The sequence below is a fragment of the Panulirus ornatus genome, chromosome 8, assembly GCF_036320965.1.
Source record: "Panulirus ornatus isolate Po-2019 chromosome 8, ASM3632096v1, whole genome shotgun sequence".
NCBI lineage: Eukaryota > Metazoa > Arthropoda > Malacostraca > Decapoda > Palinuridae > Panulirus > Panulirus ornatus.
The window spans coordinates 32,509,725-32,526,227 of NC_092231.1; the positions used below are offsets into that span (position 1 = coordinate 32,509,725).

General features: G+C 41.7%; 1 protein-coding gene across 1 annotated transcript in view; it reads right to left on the minus strand.

The window, feature by feature from the left end:
- Positions 1 to 16,503, minus strand: part of LOC139749891 (uncharacterized) — a 226,424-nt gene that overhangs the window by 39,338 nt on the left and 170,583 nt on the right. The gene's annotated exons all lie outside the window — the stretch shown is intronic.

Sequence of the window (16,503 nt, forward strand, 5' to 3'; positions counted from 1 at the left end):
CCTCTTTCTAAAACTCTTGCATTCACCTCCCTAACAACCCCATCCATAAACAAATTAAACAACCATGGAGACATCACACACCCCAGCTGCAAACCTACATTTACTGAGAACCAATCACTTTCCTCTCTCACTACACGTACACATGCCTTACATCCTCGATAAAAACTTTTCACTGCTTCTAACAACTTGCCTCCCACACCATATATTCTTAATACCTTCCACAGAGCATCTCTATCAACTCTATCATATGCCTTCTCCAGATCCATAAATGCTGCATACAAATCCATTTGCTTTTCTAAGTATATATATATATATATATATATATATATATATATATATATATATATATATATATATGTATAAATGTTATCCCTGGGGATAGGGGATTAAGAATACATCCCACGTATTCCCTGCGTGTCGTAGAAGGCGACTAAAAGGGGAGGGAGCAGGGGGCTGGAAATCCTCCCCTCTCTCTTTTTTTTTTTTTAATTTTCCAAAAGAAGGAACAGAGGGGGCCAGGTGATGATATTCCAAAAAAGGCCCAGTCCTCTGTTCTTAACGCTACCTCGCTATCGCGGGAAATGGCGAATAGTATGAAAGAAAAAAAAAAAATGTATAAATGTATGTATGTATGTATGTATGAATGTATGTATGTATGTATGTATGTATGTATGTATTGGAAAGGAGCACAATTTTGCACCTTATCAAGGATATTCTTATGAGTCCAATGGGAAAATGAAACATGATAAGTTCCAAAGTGCTCTTTCGTGTAATAACTGACTGTTATATTTCTCTCTTGATGATGTGATTATTACACGAAAGTGCACTTGGGAACTTATTGTGTTTTATTTTCCCCTTGGACTCTTAAGAATATATATATATATATATATATATATATATATATATATATATATATATATATATATATATATATATATATATATATATATTTTTTTTTTTTTTTTTATACTTTGTCGCTGTCTCCCGCGTTTGCGAGGTAGCGCAAGGAAACAGACGAAAGAAATGGCCCAACCCCCCCCATACACATGTACATACACACGTCCACACACGCAAATATACATACCTACACAGCTTTCCATGGTTTACCCCGGACGCTTCACATGCCCTGATTCAATCCACTGACAGCACGTCAACCCCTGTATACCACATCGCTCCAATTCACTCTATTCCTTGCCCTCCTTTCACCCTCCTGCATGTTCAGGCCCCGATCACACAAAATCCTTTTCACTCCATCTTTCCACCTCCAATTTGGTCTCCCTCTTCTCCTCGTTCCCTCCACCTCCGACACATATATCCTCTTGGTCAATCTTTCCTCACTCATTCTCTCCATGTGCCCAAACCATTTCAAAACACCCTCTTCTGCTCTCTCAACCACGCTCTTTTTATTTCCACACATCTCTCTTACCCTTACGTTACTTACTCGATCAAACCACCTCACACCACACATTGTCCTCAAACATCTCATTTCCAGCACATCCATCCTCCTGCGCACAACTCTATCCATAGCCCACGCCTCGCAACCATACAACATTGTTGGAACCACTATTCCTTCAAACATACCCATTTTTGCTTTCCGGGATAATGTTCTCGACTTCCACACATTTTTCAAGGCTCCCAAAATTTTCGCCCCCTCCCCCACCCTATGATCCACTTCCGCTTCCATGGTTCCATCCACTGCCAGATCCACTCCCAGATATCTAAAACACTTCACTTCCTCCAGTTTTTCTCCATTCAAACTCACCTCCTAATTGACTTGACCCTCAACCCTACTGTACCTAATAACCTTGCTCTTATTCACATTTACTCTTAACTTTCTTCTTCCACACACTTTACCAAACTCCGTCACCAGCTTCTGCAGTTTCTCACATGAATCCGCCACCAGCGCTGTATCATCAGCGAACAACAACTGACTCACTTCCCAAGCTCTCTCATCCCCAACAGACTTCATACTTGCCCCTCTTTCCAAAACTCTTGCATTTACCTCCCTAACAACCCCATCCATAAACAAATTAAACAACCATGGAGACATCACACACCCCTGCCGCAAACCTACATTCACTGAGAACCAATCACTTTCCTCTCTTCCTATATTTTTTTTTTTTTTTTTTTTATACTTTGTCGCTGTCTCCCGCGTTTGCGAGGTAGCGCAAGGAAACAGATGAAAGAAATGGCCCAACCCACACCCATACACATGTATACACACACACACATGTCCACATACGCAAATATACATACCTATACATCTCAATGTACACATATATATACATACACAGACACATACATATATACCCATGCACACAATTCACACTGTCTGCCCCCATTCACTCCCATCATCACCTCGCCACACATGGAATACTATCCCCCTCCCTCCTCATGTGTGCGAGGTAGCACTAGGAAAAGACTACAAAGGCCCCATTCGTTCACACACAGTCTCTAGCTGCCACGCAATAATGCCCAAAAACCACAGCTCCCTTTCCACATCCAGGCCCCACACAACTTTCCATGGTTTACCCCAGACACTTCACATGCCCTGATTCAATCCACTGACAGCACGTCAACCCCAGTATACCACATCGATCCAATTCACTCTATTCCTTGCCCTCCTTTCACCCTCCTGCATGTTCAGGCCCTGATCACTCAAAATCTTTTTCACTCCATCTTTCCACCTCCAATTTGGTCTCCCACTTCTCCTCGTTCCCTCCACCTCCGACACATATATCCTCTTGGTCAATCTTTCCTCACTCATTCTCTCCATGTGCCCAAACCATTTCAAAACACCCTCTTCTGCTCTCTCAACCACGCTCTTTTTATTACCATACATCTCTCTTACCCTTACATTACTTACTCGATCAAACCACCTCACACCACAAATTGTCCTCAAACATCTCATTTCCAGCACATCCATCCTCCTACGCACAACTCTATCCATAGCCCATGCCTCGCAACCATACAACATTGTTGGAACCACTATTCCTTCAAACATATCCATTTTTGCTTTCCGAGATAATGTTCTCGACTTCCACACATTCTTCAAGGCTCCCAGAATTTTTGCCCCCTACCCCACCCTTTGATTCACTTCCGCTTCCATGGTTCCATCCGCTGCCAGATCCACTCCTAGATATCTAAAACACTTCACTTCCTCCAGTTTTTCTCCATTCAAACTTACCTCCCAATTTACTTGACCCTCAACCCTACTGTACCTAATAACCTTCCGCTTATTCACATTTACTCTCAACTTTCATCTTTCACACACTTTACCAAACTCAGTCACCACCTTCTGCAGTTTCTCACATGAATCAGCCACCAGCGTTGTATCATCAGCGAACAACAACTGACTCACTTCCCAAGGTCTCTCATCCACAACAGACTTCATACTTGCCCCTCTTTCCAAAACTCTAGCATTCACCTCCCTAACAACCCCATCCATAAGCAAATTAAACAACCATGGAGACATCACACACCCCTGCCGCAAACCTACATTCACTGAGAACCAATCACTTTCCTCTCTTCCTACACGTACAGATGCCTTACATCCTCGATAAAAACTTTTCACTGCTTCTAACAACTTCCCTACCACACCATATATTCTTAATGCCTTCCACAGAGCATTTCTATCAACACTATTATATGCCTTCTCCAGATCCATAAATGCTACATACAAATCCATTTGCTTTTCTAAGCATTTCTCACATACATTCCTGAAAGCAAAAACCTGATCCACACACCCTCTACCATTTCTGAAACCACACTGCTCTTCCGCAATCTGATGCTCTGTACATGCCTTCACCCTCTCAATCAATACCCTCCCATATAATTCACCGGGAATACTCAATAAACTTATACCTCTGTAATTTGAGCACTCACCTTTGTCCCCTTTGCCTTTGTACAATGGCACTATGCAAGCATTTCGCCAATCCTCAGGGACCTTACCATGAATCAAACATACATTAAATAACCTTACCAACCAGTCAACAATACAGTCACCCCCTTTTTTTTTATAAATTTCACTGCAATACCCTCCCAACCCGCTGCCTTGCCGGCTTTCATCTTCCACAAAGCTTTTACTACCTCTTCTCTGTTTACCAAATCATTTTCCCTAACCCTCTCACTTTGCACACCATCTCAACCAAAACACCCTATATCTGCCACTCTATCATCAAACACATTCAACAAACCTTCAAAATACTCACTCCACCTCCTTCTCATATCACCACTACTTGTTATCACCTCCCCATTAGCCCCCTTCACTGAAGTTCCCATTTGTTCCCTTGTCTTACGCACTTTATTTACCTCCTTCCAAACCATCTTTTTATTCTCCCTAAAATTTAATGATACTCTCTCACCCCAACTCTCATTTGCAATCTTTTTCACCTCTGCTTTGTTGCTGTCTCCCACGTTAGTGAGGTAGTGCAAGGAAACAGACGAAAAAATGGCCCAACCCACCCACATACACATGTATATACATACACGTCCACACACGCAAATATACGTACCTATACATCTCAATGTATACATATATATCTGCACACAGATATATACATATATACACGTACATAATTCATACTGTCTGCCCCTATTCATTCCCATCGACACCCCGCCACACATGAAATGAAAAACCCCCTCCCTCCTCGTGTGAGGGGTAGCACCAGGAAAAGACAACAAAGGCCCCATTCGATCACACACAGTCTCTGGCTGTCATGTAATAATGCACCGAAATAACAGCTCCCTTTCCACATCCAGGCTCCACAAAACTTTCCATGGTTTAGTAACCCCAGATGCTTCACATGCCCTAGTTCAATCCATTGACAGCACGTCGACCCCAGTATAACACATCGTTCCAATTCACTCTATTCCTTGCACGCCTTTCACCCTTCTGCATGTTCAGGCCCCGATCACTCAAAATCTTTTTCACTCCATCTTTCCACCTCCAATTTGGTCTCCCACTTCTCCTCGTTCCCTCCACCTCTGACACATATATCCTCTTGGTCAATCTTTCCTCACTCATTCTCTCCATGTGACCAAACCATTTCAAAACACCCTCTTCTGCTCTCTCAACCACACTCATTTTATTACCACACATCTCTCTTACCCTCACATTACTTACTCGATCAAACCACCTCACACTACATATTGTCCTCAAACATCTCATTTCCAGCATATCCACCCTCCTCTGCACAATTTCATCTATAGCCCATGTCTCAACCATATAACATTGTTGGAACCACTATTCCTTCAAACATACCCATTTTTGCTTTCCGAGATAATATTCTCGACTTCAACACATTCTTCAACGCTCTCAAAACTTTCGCCCCCTCCCCACCCTATGATTCACTTCCGCTTCCATGGTTCCATCCGCTGCCAAATCCACTCCCAGATATCTAAAACACTTCACTTCCTCCAGTTTTACTCCATTCAAACTTACCTCCCAATTGACTTGTCCCTCAACCCTACTGTACCTAATAACCTTGCTCTTATTCACATTTACTCTTAGCTTTCTTCTTTGACACACTTTACCAAACTCAGTCACCAGCTTCTGCAGTTTCTCACACGAATCACCCACCAACGCTCTATCATCAGCGAACAACAACTGACTAACTTCCCAAGCTCTCTCATCCACAACAGACTGCATACTTGCCCCTTTTTCCAAAACTCTTGCATTCACCTCCCTAACAACCCCATCCATAAACAAATTAAACAACCATGGAGACATAACACACCCTTGCCACAAACCTACATTCACTGAGAACCAATCACTTTCCTCTCTTCCTACACGTACACACGCCTTACATCCTCAATAAAGCTTTTCACTGCTTCTAACAACTTGCCTCCCACACCATATATTCTTAATACCTTCCACAGAGCATATCTATCAACTCTATGCCTTCTCCAGATCCATAAATGTCACATACAAATCCATTTGCTTTTCAAAGTATTTCTCACATACATTCTTCACAGCAAACACCTGATCCACACATCCTCTACCACTTCTGAAACCACACTGCTCTTCGTCAGTCTGATGCTCTGTACATGCCTTCACCCTCTCAATCAATACCCTCCCATATAATTTCCCAGGAATGCTCAACAAACTTATACCTCTGTAATCTGAACACTCACTTTTATCCCCTTTGCCTTTGTACAATGGCACTATGCAAGCATTCCACCAATCCTCAGGCACTTCACCATGAGTCATACATACATTAAATAACCTTACCAACCAGTCAACAATACAGTCACCCCCCTTTTTTAATAAATTCCACTGCAATACCATCCACACCTGCTGCCTTGCCATTTTTCATCTTCCGCAAAGGTTTTACTTCTTCTTCTCTGTTTACCAAATCATTCTCCCTAACCCTCTCACTTTGCACATCACCTCAACAAACACCCTATATCTGCCACTGTAACATCAAACACATTCAACAAACCTTCAAAATACTCACTCCATCTCCTTCTCACTTCACCACTACTTGTTATCACCTCCCCATCAGCCCCCTTCACTGAAGTTCCCATTGATTCCCTTGTCTTACGCACTTTATTTACCTCCTGGGATAGGGGAGAAAGAATACTTCCCACGCATTCCTCACGTGTTGTAGAAGGCAACTAAGGGGACGGGAGCAGGGGGATGGAAACCCTCCCCTCCTTGTATTCTAGCTTTCTAAAAGGGGAAACAGAAGGAGTCACGTGGGGAGTGCTCATCCTACTCGAAGGCTAAGATTGGAGTGTCTAAATGTGTGTGGATGTTACCAAGATGAGAAAAAAGGAGAGATAGGTAGTATGTTTGAGGAAAGGAATCTGCATGTTTTGGTTCTGAGTGAAACGAAGCTCAAGGGTAAAGGGGAAGAGTGGTTTGGGAATGTCTTGGGAGTAAATTCAGGGATTGGTGAGACGACAAGAGCAAGGGAAGGAGTAGCTAACCTCCTCAAACAGGAGTGGTGGGAGTATGTGGAGTGTAAGAAAGTAAACTCTACACTGATATGGGTAAAACTGAAAGTTGATGGTAAGAGATGGGTGATTATTGGTGCATATGCACCTGGGCATGAAAAGAAAGATTATAAGAGGCAAGTGTTTTGGGAGCAGCTGAGTGGGTGTGTTACTAGTTTTCATGCACGAGACTGGGTTATAGTGATGGGTGATTTGAATGCAAAGGTGAGTAATGTGGCATTTGAGGGAATAATTGGTATACATGGGGTGTTCAGTGTTGTAAATGGAATTGATGAAGAGCTTGTAGATTTATGTACTGAAAGAGGACTGGTGATTGGGAATATCTGGCTTAAAAAGAGAGATATACATAAGTATATGTATGTATATTTATGTATATTTGAGTGTGTGGACATGTATGTATATACATGTATATGTGGGTGGGTTGGGCCATTCTTTTGTCTGTTTCCTTGTGCTACCTCGCTAACGTGGGAGACAGCGACAAAGCAAAATAAATAATTAATAAATAATATATGTAAGAAGGGGAGATGGCCAGAGAACGTTATTGGATTAAGTGTTAATTGATAGGCACGCAAAAGAGAGACTTTTGGATTTTAATGTGCTGAGAGGTGCAACTGGAGGGATGTCTGTTCATCATCTTGTGGAGGTGAAGGTAAAGATTTGTATAAGTTTTCAGAAAAGAAGAGAGGGTGAGAGTAAGTAAGCTTGGGAAGGAGACTTGCGTGAGGAAGTACCAGGAGAGACTGAGTGCTGAATGGAAAAAGGTGAGAGCAAAGGATGTAAGGGGCATGGGGAAGCAATGGGATGTATTTAGAGATGCAGTGATGGCTTGCGCAAAAGATGCTTGTGGCATGAGTAGCGTGGGAGGTGGGCCGATTAGAAAGGGTAGTGAGTGGTGGGATGAAGAAGTAAGATCATCAGTGAAAGAGAAGAGAGAGGCATTTGGACAAGTTTTGCAGGGAAATAGTGCAAATGACCAAGAGATGTATAAAAGAAAGGCAGGAGGTCAAGAGAAAGGTGCAAGAGGTGAAAAAGAGGGCAAATGAAAGTTGGGGTGAGAGATTATCATTAAATTTTAGGGAGAATAAAAAGATGTTTTGGAAGGAGGTAAATAAAGTGCATACGACAAAAGAACAAATGGATACATTGGTGAAGGGGGCTAACAGGGATGTGATAACATGTAGTGGTGATGTGAGAAGGAGATGGAGTGAGGATTTTGAAGATTTGTTGAATGTGTTTGATGATATAGAGTGGCAGATATAGGGTGTTTTGGTCGAGGTGATGTGCGAATTGAGAGGGTTTGGGAGAATGATTTGGTAAACAGAGAAGAGGTAGTAAAATCTTTGTGGAAGATGAAAGCCAGCAAGGCAGTGGGTTTGGATGGTATTGCAGTGGAATTTATCCAAAAAGGGGGTGACTGTGTTGTTTTGGAAGGAGGAAAATATAGTGCATAAGACAAGAGAACAAATGGGAACATCGGTGAAGGGGGCTAATGGGAAGGTGATAACAAGTAGTGGTGATGTGACAAGGAGATGGAGTGAATATTTTGAAGGTTTGTTGAATGTGTTTGATAGAGTGGGAGATATAGGGTGTTTTGGTCGAGGTGGTGTGCGAAGTGAGAGGGTTTGGGAGAATGATTTGGTAAACAGAGAAGAGGTAGTAAAAGCTTTGCGGAAGATGAAAGCTGGCAAGGCAGTGGGTTTAGATGGTACTGCAGTGGAATTTATTAAAAGAATGGGTGACTGTGTTGTTGACTGGTTGGTAAGGATATTTAATGTATGTATGACTCATGGTGAGGTGCCTGAGGATTGGCGGAATGCATGCATAGTGCCACTGTACAAAGGCAAAGGGGATAAGAGTGAGTGCTCAAATTACAGAGGTATAAGTTTGTTGAGTATCATTGGGAAATCATATGGGAGGGTATTGATTGAGAGGGTGAAGGCATGTACAGAGCATCAGATTGGGGAAGAGCAGTGTGGTTTCAAAAGTGGGAGAGGATGTGTGGATCAGGTATTTGCTTTGAAGAATGTATGTGAGAAATACTTAGAAAAGCAAATGGATTTGTATGCAGCATTTATGGATCTGGAGAAGGTATATGATAAGAGTTGATAGAGAGGCTCTGTGGAAATTATCAAAAATATATGGTGTGGGAGGCAAGTTGTTAGAAGCAGTGAAAAGTTTTTATCGAGGATGTAAGGCATGTGTACGAGTAGGAAGAGAGGAAAGTAATTGGTTCTTAGTGAATGTTGGTTTGCGGCAGGGGTGCGTGATATCTCCATGGTTGTTTAATTTGTTTATGGGTGGGATTGTTAGGGACGTGAATGCAAGAGCTTTGGAAAGAGGGGCAAGTATGCAGTCTTATGGGTGGGATGGTTAGGGAGGTGAATGCAAGAGTTTTGGAAAGAGGGGCAAGTATGCAGTCTGTTGTGGATGAGAGAGCTTGGGAAGTGAGTCAGTTGTTGTTCGCTGATGATACAGCGCTGGTGGCTGTTTCGGTTGAGAAACTGCAGAAGCTGGTGTCTTAGTTTGGCAGTGTGTGAAAGAAGAAAGCTGAGAGTAAATGTGAATAAGAGCAAGGTTATTAGGTACAGTAGGATTGAGAGACAAGTCAATTGGGAGGTACGTTTGAATGGAGAAAAACTGGAGGAAGTGAGGTGTTTTAAATATCTGGGAGTTGGTTTGGCAGTGGATGGAATCATGGAAGCGGAAGTAAGTCACAGGGTGGGGAAGGGGACAAAAGTTCTGGGAGCACTCAAAAATGTGTGGAAGAACCAACCCACCCATATACACATGTATATATACAAACGCCCACACACGCACATATACATACTTATACATTTCAACATTTCCATAAATATACACACACAGACACAAACATATATACACATGTACATATTTATACTTGAGACACATACATATATACACATGTGCATATTCATACTTGCTGCCTTCATCCATTCCCATCACTACCCCACCACACATGAAATGGCATCTCCCTCCCCTCATGTGCATGCACGAGGTAGCACTAGGTAAATACAACAAAGGCCACATTCGTTCACATTCAGTCTCTAGCTGTCATGTGTAATGCACCAAAACAACAGCTCCCTTTCCACATCCAGGCCCCACATAGCTTTCTATGGCTTACCCCACATGCCCTAGTTCAATCCATTGACAGCACATTGACCCCAGTATACCACATTGTTCCAGTTCACTCTATTCCTTGCATGCCTTTCACCCTCCTGTATGTTCAGGCCCCGATTGCTCAAAATCTTTTTCACTCCATCCTTCCACCTCCAATTTGGTCTCCCACTTCTCCTCGTTCCCTCCACCTCTGACACATATATCCTCTTTGTCAATCTTTCCTCACTCATTCTCTCCATGTGAACAAACCATTTCACTACACCCTCTTCTGCTCTCTCAACCACACTCTTTTCATTACCACACATCTCTCTTATCCTTTCATTACTTACTCAATCAAACCATCTCACAATGTATATTGTCCTCAAACATCTCATTTCCAACACATGCACCCTCCTCCGCGCAACTCTATCTATAGCCCATGCCTCGCAACTATATAACATTGTTGGAGCCACTATTCCTTCAAACATACCCATTTTTGCTCTCCAAGATAACATTCTCGCCTTCCACACATTTTTCAACACTCCCAGAACCTTCGCCCCCTCCCCAACTCTGTCACTCACTTCTGCTTCCATGGTTCCATCCGCTGCCAAATCCACTACCAGATATCTAAAACACTTTACTTCCTTCAGTTTTTTCCATTTAAACTTACCTCCAAATTGACTTGGCCCTCTACCCTACTGAACCTAATGACCTTGCTCTTATTCACATTTACTCTCAGCTTTCTTCTTTCACACACTTTACCAAACTCAGTCAACAGCTTCTGCAGTTTCTCACCCAAATCAGCCACCAACACTGTATCTTCAGCGAACAACAGACTGCATACTTGTCTCTCTCTCCAAAACTCTTGCATTCACCTCCCTAACAACCCCATCCATGAACAAATTAAACAATCATGGAGACATCACACACCCCTGCCACAAACAGACATTCACTGGGAACCAATCACTTTCTTCTCTTCCTACTTGTGCACATGCCTTGCATCCTCGATAAAAACTTTTCACTGCTTCTAGCAACTTACCTTCCACACCATATACTCTTAATACCTTACACAGAGCATCTCTATCAATTCTATCATATGCCTTCTCAAGATCCATAAATGCTACATACAAATCCATCTGTATTTCTCAAATACATTCCTCAAAGCAAACACCTGAGCCACACATCCTCTACCACTTCTGAAACCACCCTGCTCCTCCCCAATCTGATGCTCTGTACATGCCTTCAACCTCTCAATCAATATCCTCCCATATAATTTCCCAGGAATACTCAACAACTGTATACCTTAGGAATTTGGACACTCACCTTTATCCCCTTTGCCTGTTTACAATGGTACTATGTATGCATTCAACCAATCCTCAGGCACTTTACCATGAACCATACATGCACTGAATATCCTAACCAACCAATCAACAAAATAGTAATCCCTTTTTTAATAAATTCCACTGCAATACCATCCAAACCTGCTGCCTTGCCGGCTCTCATCTTTCGCAAAGCTTTCACTGGCTCTTCTCTGCTTACCAAACCATTCTCCCTGATGCTCTCACTCGCACACCACCTCAACCAAAACACCCTATATCTCCCACTCTATCATCTAACATATTCAGCAAACCTTCAAAATACTCACTCCATCTACTTCTCACCTCACCACTACTTGCTATTACCTCCCCAATAGCCCCCTTCACCAATGTTACCATTTGTTCTCTTGCCTTACGCACTTTATTTTCCTCCTAAAACACCTTTTATTCTCCCTAAAATTTACGATACTCTCTCACCCTAACTCATTTGCCCTCCTTTTCACATCTTGCACCTTCCTCTTGACCTCCTGCCTCTTCTTTATACATCTCCCAGTCATCTGTACTATTTCCCTGCAAAAATCATCCAAAAGCCTCTCTCTTGCCTTAGATATATATGTATATATCTAAGAACCCTTGATTTTCAATCCACTTCTGGGGAGAGACAAAGTCTATTCTTTGACCTTCAGACTGTCTTCTTCCTACAGGGTATTCTCTGGCTAATCATGAGATGTTCAAGAGCACTAAAGACAGACTTTCCTCTTACTATGATATTATTTGACACATTTTCACATTTCTCAAGTTACTTTGGTGAACAAGAATGCTCACTTTAACTTGGAGTTTCTCTAGAGGAGCTTCTTACACAGGACAAAGTTTCCCTTTTAATAGATGTTTAAGTCATCTGTTGCTTGATTTCTCCTTCCTGTTATCATTCTGGCAAGTCTTCTCAAAATCTCTTCACACATTTCTGCCCTATATGAACTGTCCCTCCCTAACAGGTTTTCAATTAATATAGAATTCAAAAAGTCTTGGGGCATGCCTTAAAAAAACTTTCAGTTCCTTGCAGTAGCTTTTATGTAATATTCAATATCTCAGGAACAGTACAGATAACATGCTATCTTTCTTGACAGAGAAGAGCAAGTGGAGTCACTGCAATCCTTGCCCTTTTGAGATTCCCTTTTTCTGCAAGAGACGATTCAGAAGGTTGTCAGGGATAGTTAGTTCTCCTGCAACTGTCAAAGTGAATAAAACATTTTTCAATAATCCTTCCTCTTTGATGCTTGATATGGGAAAGGAATGAGCAGGAGGTTCTCTTACCCTTAACCTTGGGAGGAAGTATTTTCAGAGGACCTTGTCACTCCTTGCTTTTTTTTCATTATACTTTGTCACTGTCTCCCGCATTAGCGAGGTAGCATATTTTTAAAAAGACCTTTACTGCATCTAAGCTCCACTTTCCCAGGGGAAGAGTTACCTCTTCAATGCAGCCCTTTCAAAGCCATCAACCTGGATCTTAAGGTAGATCTACCTCAAAATAGCTCTTGGCCTGTTTGGGGTTGTCTTCAGCACTTTCAAGATTCCTAGGATCTGACACCTGGGTGTACAGAATCTTTAGAAGAGATCTGGGGTGAAGTTGGATATCTTGGCCATCCCTGTCAAAGAAAATTTCAGGTGGCCCCAATGCTTATATTGCAGTGGGTACGGGAAATCTCCTTCCCATCTAAAAAAATGAAATCAAAAAGAAAAGAATGAGTTTAGGTTTATCTTTTGTAAACATGCACATGCACATCATCAATCAAAACTTATGAGCATCCACCAGACCTTATGATTAAACAAACTAATGATCTGCCTAGATTTAAAGAATGCATACTAGCGTTTTCCAATATATCTCAGAATGAGGAAGTGTTTGGTATTCAAGCTTGGTAAACAGATCTAAAATTTCCAAGTTACTCATTTTGGTTTATGCATATCCTGAGCGATTTTTATCCATAGCATCCTCTGCTCTGCTCTCAAAACTTATATTCCCTAAAGCAATAGTTGGGGCTTATCTCAACAATTTTCTGATGATGTCACTAACAAAGGATATATACAATAGACAAGACCTTTGAGTCAGAGATATTTCAAGATGTGATGCTGGTTTTACCATCAATGATGGCAAATCCTGTTTAGATTCCAGCCAAATCTTGACAGAGCTAGGCAGAGAGTGGAACACTCAGACTGGTTCTCTTTGTTTCCTAAGAAACAAAGCTCAAGGTTATGCAGATACTGCACTTGCCTTATGCTCCCAGTCCTTGGTGTCTTGACATCATCTAAAGCAGATTCTGGGAAAGTTCAATTTTGCATCCCTGTACAATGACATGGTAAGGCTATAATCCAATGTTCCTTTCTAGGTTAACTTTTTCTGACCCTGCAGAAAGCAAAGGTCTCAAAACTGTCCCCAACAGCTGCTTGAATCCTTAGTTTGGGAGACAGATGCATCAATGGGAGCTTCCACTCCTCAGGTCAAGCTGCTGTAAGCTGTTGGGTGGGGACACAGAAACCTCATCCTGTCAACATAGGGGAGCTGTTGGCCTCATTGTTCTAATACTCCTTGAATGTCTTGAGGTCCAGGTGCAGAATACCATTTCTGTTGGACAATGCCATAGCTGTCCAATGTCTGATGAACAGAGGCTCTTGTAAAGTTCTGCTCCTACTGAGTTAGCCAAAGATAATTCTATGGCTGGCCATGTCCAAGATCGTTTTCCTCCAAGCTTCTTACATCAAAAGAGAATGCAAAGTCTGGCAGGCAAATACCATCTTGAGATTAAGTTCAATGGCAACATATAGGGAAAGAGGCTTTCAACTGGATCCTCTACTTAGAGTGACATCTCCAGTGAAAGTCCTTGCCACCATCACCAATGCATTACTCCCAATTTAAGCTTCTCCAGTTTTAGATGTTAGGGCAGTTGCAACAGATGCCCCTTCCTTGAACTGGAATCACTAGAACCAGATTTACCTTTATCCCCAATTTATCATCCTGGCCAAGGTCCACTAAAAGACAATACTATCCCTATCAGTCTATATATCTACATCTCTGATGCCTGTCCCAAATATAATTCCATTGCCACTTCTTAGCCTTTAATGCCTCACCCTTAACAGACCATTGGTAAAGGGCAAGTCTAGCACAGTGTTTGAAGAAGCTCCAACCTAATGTTCCTAATGACTATGTTTATCTAATGCTCCTACTTACTTCTTCTACCTAATACTCCTGCTTAAATGTTCCTACCTACTACTTCTGTCTACTGCTCCTACCATTTTGACAAAAAGCAGGGCCAGCACACTGTTCATGGCAAGAAAATCTAAAGTTACAGAGAATGAGCTGCATGAGTTAAGTGTTGTCAAGAGTTACATATGACAAGGAGAGAGTGTATTGTGGACAGAATGCCAGTAGTCCACATGTTAGTGAGGCAGAAAGAAAAGATAGCTACATGGGTCAGAGGAGTGCAACTTGACAACCAGCAAAGTGCTGGCTCAATAAGCAGAGGTCACTAACCCTTCTGATACCCAGGTGGGTAGTACTGGTAATATACCTCCCTGGTAGTTGGCTGACTAGCAACTACTACCTTCCTCCACATGTCTTGAAATCATTTCAGGCTTTCATTGAAGATTCAAATCTCACATTAGTTATGGAAGCCTGATGTTTAGAATTCTTTTGTACCCTATTTCACAAAAAATGCAAGCTAGGAACAATGATACCGTTTTCTTAAAAAAGTGTTCTTCAACTAACACTTTTTCTGAATGTTGGAATTAACTTCACTAGATCTACCTGGAATAAACTCGTCTTTCTTTTCAAGAGATCAGTTCCTTTTTCCCTTCAACTCAAGTGGAGGCTTTCAAAAGTTTTAGAGTTTGTACAGTCTAATATTTTTTCTTACAATTTAGCTCCTCAATGTCTTCTTATGAAACACTTTTCCCTATAGCACATGGGCTCCAGAGAGTTAGTGAACAATACATTACATCCAAAAGAAGAATCTTTGTTTTTGAAGACAAGCTGCTATAGATCAATATAAACCCAAACCCTAGTTTTCAAGCCAAGACTGAAACCACTGAATTTAGAGTACTGTACCATTATCATCCACTCTAAGAAGATCTCATAAAGAGAGAAGCATGCCTTACTCTCACTTAAATCCTTCAAAGATCTTTTGGATTTCACCAGGAATTACCAAAGATACATATTTTCTTTTTTGTGCACCCTGTAACCCTCGAACCCCATCCTGTAGGAATATCTCTACATGCAGCAAGAAACTAGTCTTGTTAGAGTAAATGGGGCTTCACCCTATAGCATATGATGTTTGGAAAATGGCCTCTGCTTTGGCCTACCTCAGAAACCTTGTACTGGTAGAAATCAAGAAAAGGCTCCTTTGGCACACTTCTTCCACCTTTGCAAAATAGTAGTTTAGTTTAGAGATAAGGGCTGTACCAAGGTGGCATAAAACAAGATAGCCACCAGGTGGGCACGGACAGCACCTGGACTCATGAGCGACGAGACTATCAACCATAATAGCTTGCTCTGAATCTTGTAGATGATCTGGACCTCCAAACTGAGGAGAATTTTCATGTTTTTGAATAAAGCTCCTGAGTCCTGAAATCATCCTAATTTTACAAGTTTCCAAACTTTAGAAAAATTTATTTTGGTTAATTTGTCGTACTTAAATGAAGAACTGAGGAATAATACAAAAAAGGGGGAGGGGGCAATATTAGCAATTTGCTCACATCGAAATATATCCAACCCATTAACGGCAGGCAATGTTTTCTTCATACATCCGCATATTTCAGTAACAATAAAGGATCAAGGAATAAGCCAATACATACATAGATAAATTACATGAAAAATGAAGGTAAAATGTGTTACTTATGCAATACTGCATCATAGCTGGCTGTGGGAGGAGGTGAGGAGTAGTGCAGGAGGACCCAAAGTGGGCAGCTCTTCACGAGTACCTGGGACAAGGCTAGGGGACACTGCAATCACTTTTGCTTTACATTAAAGTTATCATTTATGCATTTATTTATGGCTGCTATGTACATCTATATACATGTCAGAGATGCCACATCACCCAATTTCACCATACAATTACAA